The sequence below is a fragment of the Topomyia yanbarensis genome, chromosome 1, assembly GCF_030247195.1.
Source record: "Topomyia yanbarensis strain Yona2022 chromosome 1, ASM3024719v1, whole genome shotgun sequence".
NCBI lineage: Eukaryota > Metazoa > Arthropoda > Insecta > Diptera > Culicidae > Topomyia > Topomyia yanbarensis.
In genome coordinates this window covers 207,280,006-207,292,296 of record NC_080670.1, presented here as the reverse complement: position 1 = coordinate 207,292,296, position 12,291 = coordinate 207,280,006, and positions in this window count along the sequence as shown.

The following is a 12,291-nucleotide window of genomic DNA, read 5'->3' as shown; positions in this document are numbered from 1 at the left end:
GTAGGAGCTATGCTATACGAAGCTGGTGAGCTGGTTCCGTCTAATTGGCTGATTTACCGTTAGCGAACCTGTTTGTCTACCCCCACGTGTAACGCGGACGATCGTTTTTTGATCCGAAGCTTGGCGATGATTATCAGCATCCGTCTGTGAATGGCACTTCGAAATAATTTGGGAATCATTATAAACTTGATGCTTATGCTAGGCTTTCGACATTTATAGCTCCAGAATCGCCGTAATGATTATTTCTCCATAAGAAGACTGTGGTCGAATCCTTAGTCCATATCGTCAGAAGTAGTTTTAATACCTAAAATAAATGTTAAAATTGGAATTGAAACAAACTTATAAAAATTCCCATATAGAACTTTTCTGTTGGTTTCCTGAGTGATAAACAGTATGTATGAAAACTATGATTTTCGAAATCTTCTATTTTCAGTTCTGGCAACAGTGCGGCCAAATACAAATATGTTAATACAGAATGCTCTGACCGATTTTTTGAACACACGTTCTACAGTTCTTTGGTACACCGTAGCCACAGTTTCAAAATCTAGTTTAGTTGAATGCAACATGCATATCAGTGTAGGAAATCCACGATCACTCTGCTTCACGATGTTGTTTACAACATTGAGAAGGCCTTCTCGATCAAGTAATCTAGCTTCGGTGTATTCCGAGATATTAGAGGTGCTTTTGACAATGTGTCCTTCCTATTATGGAAGCGACGCGCGGTCATGGGGTGTCTGCATGTATTTCGGGTTGGATGAACGCAATGCTTAGTAATCGCATTCTTTTTGCGGTTGTCCTCAGGGTGGCGTTCTTTCACCTTTGTTATGGAACTTGGTTGCCCACGGCTTGTTGGAGAAACTCAATGAGCTTGGATTTTCAACCAACGGCGTTTGCTGACGATTATCAAATACTAATTACTGGATTTTGCATCGGAACAATCTTTGACTTAATGCAACAGGCATTAAGAGCTGTCGAACAGTGGTGTCGACAAGTTAAACTATCAGTTAACCCAAGCAAAACTTCAATGGTTCTTTTCACGAAGAAGCGAATAACAACCGGGGTTCGTCCCTTGCAGTTCTTTGATTCTGAGCTGCTGTGTGCAGATCAAGTCAAATACGTTGGAGTCATATTGGATTCCAAACTGAATTAGTCTGCTCACATTGAGTTCAGAGTCAAGAAAGCGTGCATGGCCTTCGGGCAGTGCAGACTGTCATATGTATGCCTTATGTGCTGGCAGAAGGGAGATGTGATGACGGTTCAGTCAAAGCTAAACCATCTGCAAGGATTGGCGCTCATGGCGTTGACTGGTGCTTTCACCACAACTCCGACCGGCTGCTCTTGGGGCACTTCTAAATATCAAACCATTACACATATACCTTAAACACGAAGCACTATCATGTGCATACAGACTGCAGATTACTGGGCTTTGGAACAGTAATCATGTTGATCTTGCTACCAGTCATACACGAGTGTGGTCACAAATGGTTACATGGGGTGAAGATATTCTTGCTCCCAGCGATATTACACTCACTTGTAGTTTTCCTTACAGGACATTCCATGTGAAGATTCCCTCTCGAGAGGAGTGGTTGTCTGGCTTTATGGAAAGACAACAACAAACGCAAGTAGTCTGTTACACTGACGGTTCTTTGATGGAGGGACGTGTCGGTGCTGGTGTCTACTGTCGTGAAATGAGATTGGAACAATCTCACTCACTAGGTAGATACTGTACTGTATTCCAAGCAGAAATCTTTGCGATTATGTGCGGGGTACAATCCGCCCTTCAACTGAGTTTGTCTGGCAGAGTTATAAACTTCTGCTCCGATGGTCAGGCTGCAATCAAGGCCCTCAGGTCAGACAAATCGCGGTCCAAGCTAGCGATCGTGTGCCGAACCCAAATCGAAGAATTAAGTATTGTCAACACTATCCATCCCTTGTCTGGGTGCCTGGACATTTCGGTATTACTGGAAATGAATGGGCTGACGAATTGGCCAGGGCAGGTGCAGCGATTGACTTCGTTGGTCCTGAGCCCGCCTTGCTAATTTCAACAAGAGAAAAAATACGGTCCTGGGCTTTGTCCGAGCACCGTAATTATTGGAGAAATCTACAAACGTGTTGCCAAACAAAGGCGTTTCTCCATTCGTTATCGAGCACTCAGTCGAGATAGAAGTCTTTTGTCATCGGTCCGTACACTCTATAGCGACAAATAGTGTTAATCCGCGTTCAAGGTTATTTGCACACTCTACGCTTAGTTGAGGTTTCAGTATTTTTTCCCTTCTTTTGTGTTTCTGTTTCTGAGTACCGTTAGCCGGTCAGTGAAGTGAAGCAGTGTTCTTCTAGTAAGCCGTCTGGATACCGTTACCTACACAAGCTAAGTATTAGTTTTCGTTTCCCCTTCTTGGTTGTCTTAATAACGTGCACTGGGCAATAGGCCCGTGCAAAAATGACTTCCCCTGACGGCGGTTCATCTCAAGGTGAGATGGACGTCGAAACAAAATCGACTCCCCGGCTCAAAGTATATCCGAGCTCGGCCACCGGGCCATTTGTGATCTTCTTTCGGACCAAAGAAAAAAAGTGTTTGAATCTGTTGCAGATTTCTCGAGTTCTGAAGGATCGGTATTCGGCCGTGACAGAAATATCGAAAATTCGCCCTGATAAGCTTCGGGTGGTTGTTAACAGTTCAACTCAGGCAAACGATATTGCTGGCTACGAGCCTTTTACGAAGGAGTACAGGGTGTATATTCCAGCTAGCAGGGTTGAAGTCAGTGGGGTCGTTTCCGATTCGAATCTGAATTGCGAGGACCTGCTAAAATATGGGACTGGCTGTTTCAAAGACCCCATGCTTAAGCCAGTGAAGATACTGGAATGCAAACGTTTGTATTCAGCATCAGTCGCAGCTGACGGCAAGAAAATATACGTCAACTCAGACTCTTATCGGGTGACCTTCGCCGGCTCTGCCCTGCCCAATTACCTCCTCTTTGACAAGGTTCGTCTACCTGTTCGCCTCTTTATGCCGCGGGTCATGAACTGTACTAATTGCAAACAGTTGGGACACACAGCCTCCCGGTTGTCACGGTAAAGATAGATACGTCTACCTTTGTCAGGACACATGTTAGTGAACTCGGGTGATTCGTAGTTATTCTGCCTAAGCTCGACCCTCATTAACAGAAGGCAAAGATTAAGCCCGTACGATATTTAGCCTGTTCTAATGACCCTGCCACTTCTAGTTTTCCGATCTGTTTACTTCACATCCTTGCTCTCACTTAAGTACTATGGCTCTAAGTTTCATAACTTTCCTACCCAGTAATCTCTAGCTAATTTACTGGTATACGGTATAAGTATCGCCGAAAAGCTGCACTGATGTTATCCTTGCATCAAGCCACGTTTTGGTGAAGATACAAACATCGTAACCACCGTCCACAGCAGATAAATGCATGTCGTCAATTTTCGTCCTTAGCCCTCTAGCGTTCTGGTAGTAGATCCGTAAACTATCAGTGTCATGTACCAGGTGTCGTGTTGCACACCAGTTTTCAAGACTGCGAGCTCGATGGTCAGCAACACCGCGAATGGAGCAGGGAGAGCTGGTGGTACTGTTGTCCGGAAGAGGAACAAATTGCGGTGCGGAGGGAATGACTGTTGTGTCCAGCGGCTGATTGCAATGGGAGGCATACTTGAAGGTGCGCGCAGTATTACTTGTAGCTTCTTAAGGACATATATTCTTCAAGTGTTTACCTGAGCGATCGAAATTTGCATTTTGACATAGCAGATTCGCTGCAGCGGTAGAGTCGAAAGAGTTGCGTTCATCAGCACCAGAGCCTAAAATTCTCATACCTATTCAATGAACGGCGAAATACAGAGAATTCATATTCGTCCTTTCCTTGCCTCTTTCGTCGCTAAATGCATGAAAAAATAAAACAATAAAGGCGATGTCCCCTCCTCTCTCGATTCTACGAAAACGAGTAGCAGCAGCAGCGACTTTCGTTTTCCTATGACAATCCGAAATTTCAATTTGTTTTAATGCATGCTCAGTAATTTGCAATACATTCATTAAATGAAATTAATGCAATGTGCATCTAATAATGCAACTAGAACATAGTTAAAATGAGAAATATGCACACCGATCAGGCGTCCGTCTTACAATACCATCATTAGCTCGCAAATCTACAGAATCAAGCATCGACAAATAAATATCATTGCTAGTGTATTTTGTTTTCCCCAGCAGTAAGTTCAATATCGAAGTTACCAATATCATTCTGAATATCAAAGCGAAAACGAGCGTGCGGAGAGAATAATGTAAACGCTCTGCTACATGCTTGTTTTGTCCTAGCCCGTTGTCTCATTTTCGATTTCGCAAAGTGCTAGTGGTATGGAAAGAAGCTTCGTTCTTTCGTCAGTGTCGCCTGATTTTGGCAAATGAAAAAAACATTTTCCGACTCTGGTCAGCACACTGTAAGTGACATTTACATTGAAGGAGTGAAGGTGTACAGCATCTTGAAGTGCTTCGGAACGACATATAACCTTCAGGTCGTCAGATAGTCCAAACTCGATCGCCGAGGTACATGACGTTGGACAGACGAGTTTATCCGGGATTGCTTGGCGCTGCAGTCCACCTCCACATGGATTCTTCACCGCAGCAATCCTGCAAATTGGTTGAATTTATAAGTGGTCACAAATTCACGGAAGTAGATGTTCTCCGGCCAAGTGTCTTTGAACAGAGCCTTATCCCTGTAATGAAGCTCAAAGGGGAGAGATCATTGTCCTTAGGAACTAGACGAACTATTCTCGGCCGCTGATCCTCCCCTAGACAATCTTTCACAAGGGTAGAAACTCTATCGAATGCTGACAAGTAAACCCATAACAGCTCCCCAGGTGGTAAAATTGTTTTTATCGTTTCAAACGCAACTTTGGATTCACGAATATTTGTGATTTGATTGTTTTGAGCGGATCATCTACACGTTTTCGCTTAGGTGTGTCTGAAACTGGATTATATGCAGCAAGGCATATCCAAAACGTATTTATGGTTAAGGATAGCGACTTTGAGTCAACTTTAACCGAAAGATCTTTGACGACATCTTTCAAATCAGCTATGTCATTCTTTAAAGATTTGAGGGAACTGTCATTGCACATCCAGAATAGATTCCGTGGGTCTGTTTCCAGGACACCGCAAACATCATAATCCATCTTGACACATATCATGTAGAACTAATTTCGACATGTGATTCGTTCAGAATCATTAATCACTTTCGAGCCATGCTTTTGGTGTAGAAATAACTCCTAGCGGGTATGCAATATGCGCAGGAAAATAACTCTAACGGGTATGATAACGTACACGCAGAATTTTATTTATGCATCGATAGCATACTTTTCTATCTGCCTCTCGTTTCTTCTGTTGTAAATTTTATGCATTGGACATATTCGGTCTATCCACTCATTGAATGCTTACTAGAAGTTCATGCATGAAAATGCATAAAAATCATAGCAGAAGAGATGGGAATAGAAAGTGTGCTAACTATGCATATTTTTGTTTCTCAATGTACGCCTATAGAAGCAAACTTCTACGCAAGCAACGTGTGATAACTCAGCTATCCACCAGAAGATGTCGTTTTTGGTGAAAAAATTGAGTGTGACGGAGTGCACAGTAAAAACGCCAAAAAGAAACAAAAAACAAACAAAACTATCATTTTCACAAATCAACACAACCAGATATAATCGTACTTGAAGTCACGAAATTTCAATGCACTCGTACGACCGATTAACAAGGTATTCCAAAAAACGACGACGATATATGGCATTTTTTGCACTGCGATTATCTAACAGATTCTGGTACAATAAAACGGCGACATCGATTATGGCAACTTGGCGTGGTCCTTTCTCATATCTGGGCGGGGTTGTGGTGTAGGAATTGGTTCGATTGAACAGTAGGATCCCTGTACAGCTTGAAAAGGCCATTTTCCAGAACAGGCACAAGCAGATCACGGTAGATCAGCACAATCTCTTCCAAAAGACCATGTTGTAGTGGTGAATCCCGAGGAGCTGCCGGAATCTGAGATACTTATTCGATTCGGCCCAAATCATTTCGCCTTCATCGATCTTGTAGCCGCCAGTGTCGACCAATCGCCCTTATGGTAGCTGAACAGATTGGCATTTCTCTAAACCACACTCCATGCCGATGTCGCCACTAATCCCTTAGACTTATTGGATGACTACCCCCCGCCGTTCGAGACGTATTCGAAACGCAAGTTCCATCATTGTTGTCGATTTCAGGATAGCGGCACACGCCAGAGACTCTGAAACCTGCTTGCGTTGCGTTGCGCTGCGTAAGCACGGTGGTACTTACTTAACGGAAGGCCCCGACTCAGTGACACTCCCATAAGTACCACGGATTGGGTAGTGGGTGGGTTTTTAGTCAGGATTCGCTTCAAGCAAGCGATGCGACTGAGAATAGTTTTTCGTGCATGTTTGAATAGTTCATTGACTGTAGGATACGTAAATCGTTTATCGAGATTGTTTCATCGAAAACAACTTGAACTCCGGACAGCCGGCTGCCGGGAGTGTTGTCGACAATGTAAAATGGACCGTAATCAATGAGTTTAAAAGTAACATTCGCAAATTATGTCACGCAAAGATTACCCAATACTAACTAACTCTCTGTCATATTACGCACTAACAATACTTTACTGTGCCATTATCAGAAGTGTTCTGGAGTATGCTGCGCAAGTGTGGGTACCATCTCGATGATGGATTCCGAACAGTCTGTACGAAATATGCTAGTGGAACCTTCATTTCACAGCCTTATATCCAGTTTCGAAAGGGGTTTCAAACAAGTTTCTTGCGTTGGTCAGCCTGCTATCCCACTCCACGGCCCAAGCGATAAAGTCATGATAGCGAATTAGCGTTGATCTAAGCGATTACGAAGCGTTTCTGTGTGGCATTATCCGTCACCCAGTGATCACTATCGAACGGAACACGACTCTGCAATAATTGCAATGTCGCATTTCGTTTCTGTTGTCGACTGGTGCGACAGCTTCTGTGCAATATCGCAATCATTGAGATTAAGCGAAGATATTTCCATCATTATTGGTCTACCTTCGCATCTTTATAGGCAGGGTATCTGAAGCCACCCATCGTGTGGGTCGTTTCCGTCGTCCGGTTTGCAGATCAGGCACCTTGATTGCTTCGTGTAGTCTCTAGAAACGTGACCTTTTCCTCGTCTGATGTCGGAAGTCCAAGCAACTGAAGCATCTCTCCATATACTCATAAACTCGAGAAGCGACTCTCTGTGAGCCGATCGTCAAACTTTAATCTTGTCGGACTCCGCTAGCTTGGTGGCAACGTCCACCGGTAGTCGAATCGTTATATCTAGGTTGCACTATTTGATCAGTTTCTCCTTTATCGGGTTTTCGTACAGTCCCTTGCACTCGACCACGGCTTCCTGTGACAGAGCTGCCACGTTCGCTTCGCTGCCCAAGGACCTACCGCGACCTGCTCGACCTCTTGAAGGAAGGCTACTTGTTCAGCTCGAAGATCACTTCACTCTTCTGAGTGCACGTCAATCCAACGACATTCTTGCCCAACTCATTCCGCTCCAGGCCATCTACCACTCTTTTGAGTAGAGCCGCATACGATGTCTTCTCGTTCGATTCGACACTAGAATCTTTCCCGAGGATACTGTCATCTTTCTCTTCTGTTCTCTCTCTTTATCTATCTTAAGCCGCCGTTTTTTCCGCATCGCCTACTGTCTTTCCACGATGCATCAGCAACGGTCTTCTCCAGCGTTTCTCTGATCGATAGTGAACTTCAGCTCACTCTTCTGTTTCTTCGGGTCCTCTTGTTCCCGCGTAGTATTCCTCACTGTTTTCTCCGAGTGAGTATTGCGGTGACTCTTCAGTGTCTTCTCAGCTCCCTCGCTTTGACCACATTGGCCACCTACGATGGCCGTTACGCGCTCTGTGGCGTCCTTCAGAACTTCCTCAGCTCTCATCAAGAGTACCTTCTGCTCACGTTCAGCAGCTGTTACGGCAGATTTAATTCTCGGCACTAGTTGCTTGATCTTGGTGTGCACATTGTGCTTGTCCTTCGTGAACTCATAGATAGTCGTCGATCTCTTTCCTCACCTCCGTCGAGTACGACTTCCCAAGATGTGAGTCATTCTGGGTGGTGTTGTCATTTGATCTCAAACTGAACTCTCGATTCTGGAATCTGGAGCCCCATCTCTCATTGGTTTACTTGGGGCTAACTCTTTACCAAGCCGTTTATAGTTTATGGTAATCTCCGCAGCTTACTACTCCTCGCAAACACAATCGCATCCTCCTTTTCTGCGCGTACCTTTCCAATCACACTGGAGTTTTTGGATGCGGGTGGGCCGCTATCTCAATGTACACGATCCTTCGTGGGAATAGAGATCAGAGCCTGATCGGCATAAATCGAGAACGTTCCAGCTGAACCTACGACCCACCGGCTCTGGTAAAGTTTCTAAAGTATCTTGAGGCCTGCCAAGGTTTCACACGGGCGGAGGCAGTCACAGCGTTGGCCCACTCTCCGTTTCAAGTCGATGTCACGCTGCCTTACTTAGCGACTAGAACAGCATGACTGACAGCCCAAAGTTGGTATCTTTTTCGTGATGCGTGTCCTGTTCGTTGACGTTCGCCATTACCAGCATGCTGTAATTGAGATCCTACTGGCGTCCCGTACAAATACCATTCTAGAAATATTTTGAGCTTTGGATGGGCCTCTGGAAGGTATGGCAGGCATTCCAGAGTAGGCTCAGTAACCGAGGGATGACCAATTCTCAACTCCATCATTTGCTCGAGATATATGTGATTCGCTGTAAGTTTTTTTTTAAATGAAAAACGGTTCCGTGGGACATACGGCCATATTCTGCGCGGCGTGTGACGTGAGACGACTAATCTCACCTCATTTCACGTGACTTTTCACACCCTATTCTGAGAGTCGACTCGGGTGAGGTGAGATTCCCCATTGCGGTTAAATGGGCGTCTCACGTCACCCGAAGTGACTCTTCAGAATTGGGTGAGAAAAGTCACGTAGAGTGAGGTGAGATTAGTCGTCTCACGTCACACGCCGCGCAGAATAGGGCCGATAGGCAGGCAGGTTAGTAGTTTCAATAAGATGCAGAATTGTTGCTGCATTCGACCAAGACCTCGGCGTAGAAGCTTGCCGTGCTGAGTGTTTTGATCGAATACTCCCTCGCCAGTGCCAAAAATTGCCATCAATTCGGGGTGTTGTCGATAAGACGATGATGCTTCAACTCGTAGTGCAAATGAATTCTGTATCGATCATCTCTGATGACATGTCCGCGAGTAAAAATGTTAACAGAGGTTCTATTGTTGTAGGGCAAGGCAAATCTTCATAATTGGTTCTCCATGCACTTTACTCGGTATTCCGTCTGTGACAAACAGTCCATCCATTATGGATGTCTCGTTGTTGGTATTGGTGGTGGGCTGCAAGCTTGATGATCGTCGAGATGTTAGAATTATATCCGTTTTAGGCGAGTTTTGGATTTGTTGAAATTCCATTTATGAAACTAAATTCAGCTCAATTTTCGTCGAATCTCCCAATAGAATAACGAACTCCAGCGGTGACGGATCATAGAGGAACAAATCTTAAAATCATTCTCAATAATTTTTATTTCTAAAACATATCACATGCGACTTTTATATGTATTCGTAGCACTTCGAACAGGCCATAACGGTTGTCAGAACCGGCTCAACATCCTCTACATCGCGATCCACAGAGTGTCCTGAAAGAAAAATGTTTCTTATTAATGACTACGGTACAAGATAAGTTTAGCTTGGTTATAAAACTATTTTCGACATAAAACGCTGACATTCACATTCGGCAACCATAACTTTGATCTTTGAGAGAGCTATCAACTATCAAGTGATTGGCGTAGTAAAAATTAAGCAAACAGAAGATTGCACTTCCGTTGCGTTGCGTTGCGTTGCGTTGTGACGATGATTTTGGCGGATTGCACACTGACTTCATCATGTTTGACTGCTGATTATCTAATAAGAGTTGCTTAGGAAGTGGTAAGTAGGAATTCATACCAATTCGACCCATATTAAAACCTCAACAGCATGATAGCCATCATTGCCGGCCGCCCCCATCTCCATCGTTCACGGGGAAGGATAAAGGATAAGGTAGACAGGAAGTGTTGATGCTCCACCTACTTAACGGAAGGACGACGATTCATCAGACTCTTCCATAGGTGTCGCGGAGTTGGTGGTTTGGAAGGGTATCAGGTCTAGGATTCGCTCCAAGCAAACGATGCGACCTGTAAAGCATATTTTATTAGGTAGTTGTTTAGTTAGTCTTCGAGTGCACGATCACTCGAAAAAGAGATGATCTTGTTTAGTTTTTGGTTATTTTTAAACTCTGGGCAGCCGGCTACCGAGAGTATACTATGTTCCCTAAACAAAAACAATTTGAACTCCACACAGCCGATCGTGGGAGTATTGCCTGGAAAAGCTAATCTTATCTGCGTAATGGGCCGGATCACTATTTATTGCAACAGTATTTGGACAGAACTCGCTACTTCTTCTCTACGATATATTTATTGGCTTGAAAACTACCAAGTGACAGCATATTATACTGGCAAAAATAGCGCGAGATGTTATAAATCAAGGAAAGTATTTCTTATTTTCCATATCGGATTGTTTGTGGAATACAAGTATACGAGCGATAATACCGAACACTGAAGGGAAATATAAAGGATTGTTAATCTGATGCACGGGCTTGTTAGCAATAACGGAGCTTTAAATTAGGTTCATAAAAACAGACGCGGCGAATTTTCAATACGTATTGAGCCGTGTTCATAGATACTAGTCAGATTAGTCGTATTGGGGCTAATTTCCGATCAACTATTCATTTTTACGGCAATGTTTTCTCGACTAGATCTGTTCGCACCCTCTCATTCTGTTCGCACCCTCTCATTCTGCGGTCTAAGGACCAAATGTCATCAATAGACTTAGAATCGCGTGGAGGCATGAGATAGGAAACTTGTAAGAATTTTGCTATCCCACCGTTTGACTACCAGAATGGATGGGAGAACAGTAATACTAGCAAATACCGACTACCATAAGAGCGGTGCAAATTTGAACGAGTGACGTAGAGTACTGCACTGAAAAAAGGACCAGGAGTGCGATTTTACGAAGTTTTAGCTTCCGATGGCCCTACATTTTCTGACAAAGTGAAGTTCTTGAATGTTGAGATTTTTATTACTGTTTAGAAAAGCAAAAGTATCATAAAGCTAGTGTCAGGCCTTCATGAGACCTCAAGAAGTCACTTTTGGAGGTATTCGTAAATGTAGATTTGTCGGTAGACGGTTCCAAATATAATAGAAAAATACCTAATTTAACACAACTACAGATCACTTGCAACATAAAAAGCTTTTTGTGAAATTCGACAGCTCCATCTTAGGCCAATTCAATAAATTTCCTACATGAAAGTTTCCATTTTTTAAAAACGGTTTTTAAGCCAAAGCTTTGGAAGTTAAACCTTGGCGTGGAAGTGCCGGTATATTAATATATTCTGTTACCTAGTGTAGAATTAGATTTCGTCATTTACGGCTAATATACAACCGCCAGAAGAAACTTAAAACGTTGGTACACAATCAAGAAAGGCGAATCAGAAAAGGTGAGTATATGTCAGTGATTCACTAAATACAGACTGGAAAGACGGTAATATGGAAAACCTTAAGGTCCGTCCAGATTAAGTCTTCGGTACGGAGCAAAACGTCGGCCTAGGAACTCCTAGCATGTTGTTAGTCGCCTCTTACGACATGGGAGCAGTTCCCAGAGGTTCTATTCTTGGTTGAAATAGTGCAAAAAGATTTCAGCCCGCCGGACACCACACGGCTTAAGCAAACAGAAGATTGCACTTCCCTATAAAAAAGTCACAGAATAATTGTCACACCCAAAGCTGGTATAGATTCGAAATCACGTTAGCAATGCTTCTGTGATGTCACACCCCGGCACCGAACAAAGTAGCAATCTCTACGGTCTTAGCTCGACGCATGCGGTTCAAAATTTTGCGAACATAAAAAAACCTTGAACAAATCAAGCTGAACCGCGTAAAATACTAATTTTATCTGTCCATTTAAATATTATTTAAATAATCGCCGGGTCAATCGTTCCGCTATCCAAACAATGCAGCAGCGGCAGCATACACGAGGAAGACGGACTTCGGGCTCCATAAAACCAAAACTATCACGTTTCCAAGTTGACTTTAGCACCATAATGTCTACTGTTTCTCGCTGCGCAGACTGTCTCTTCACAG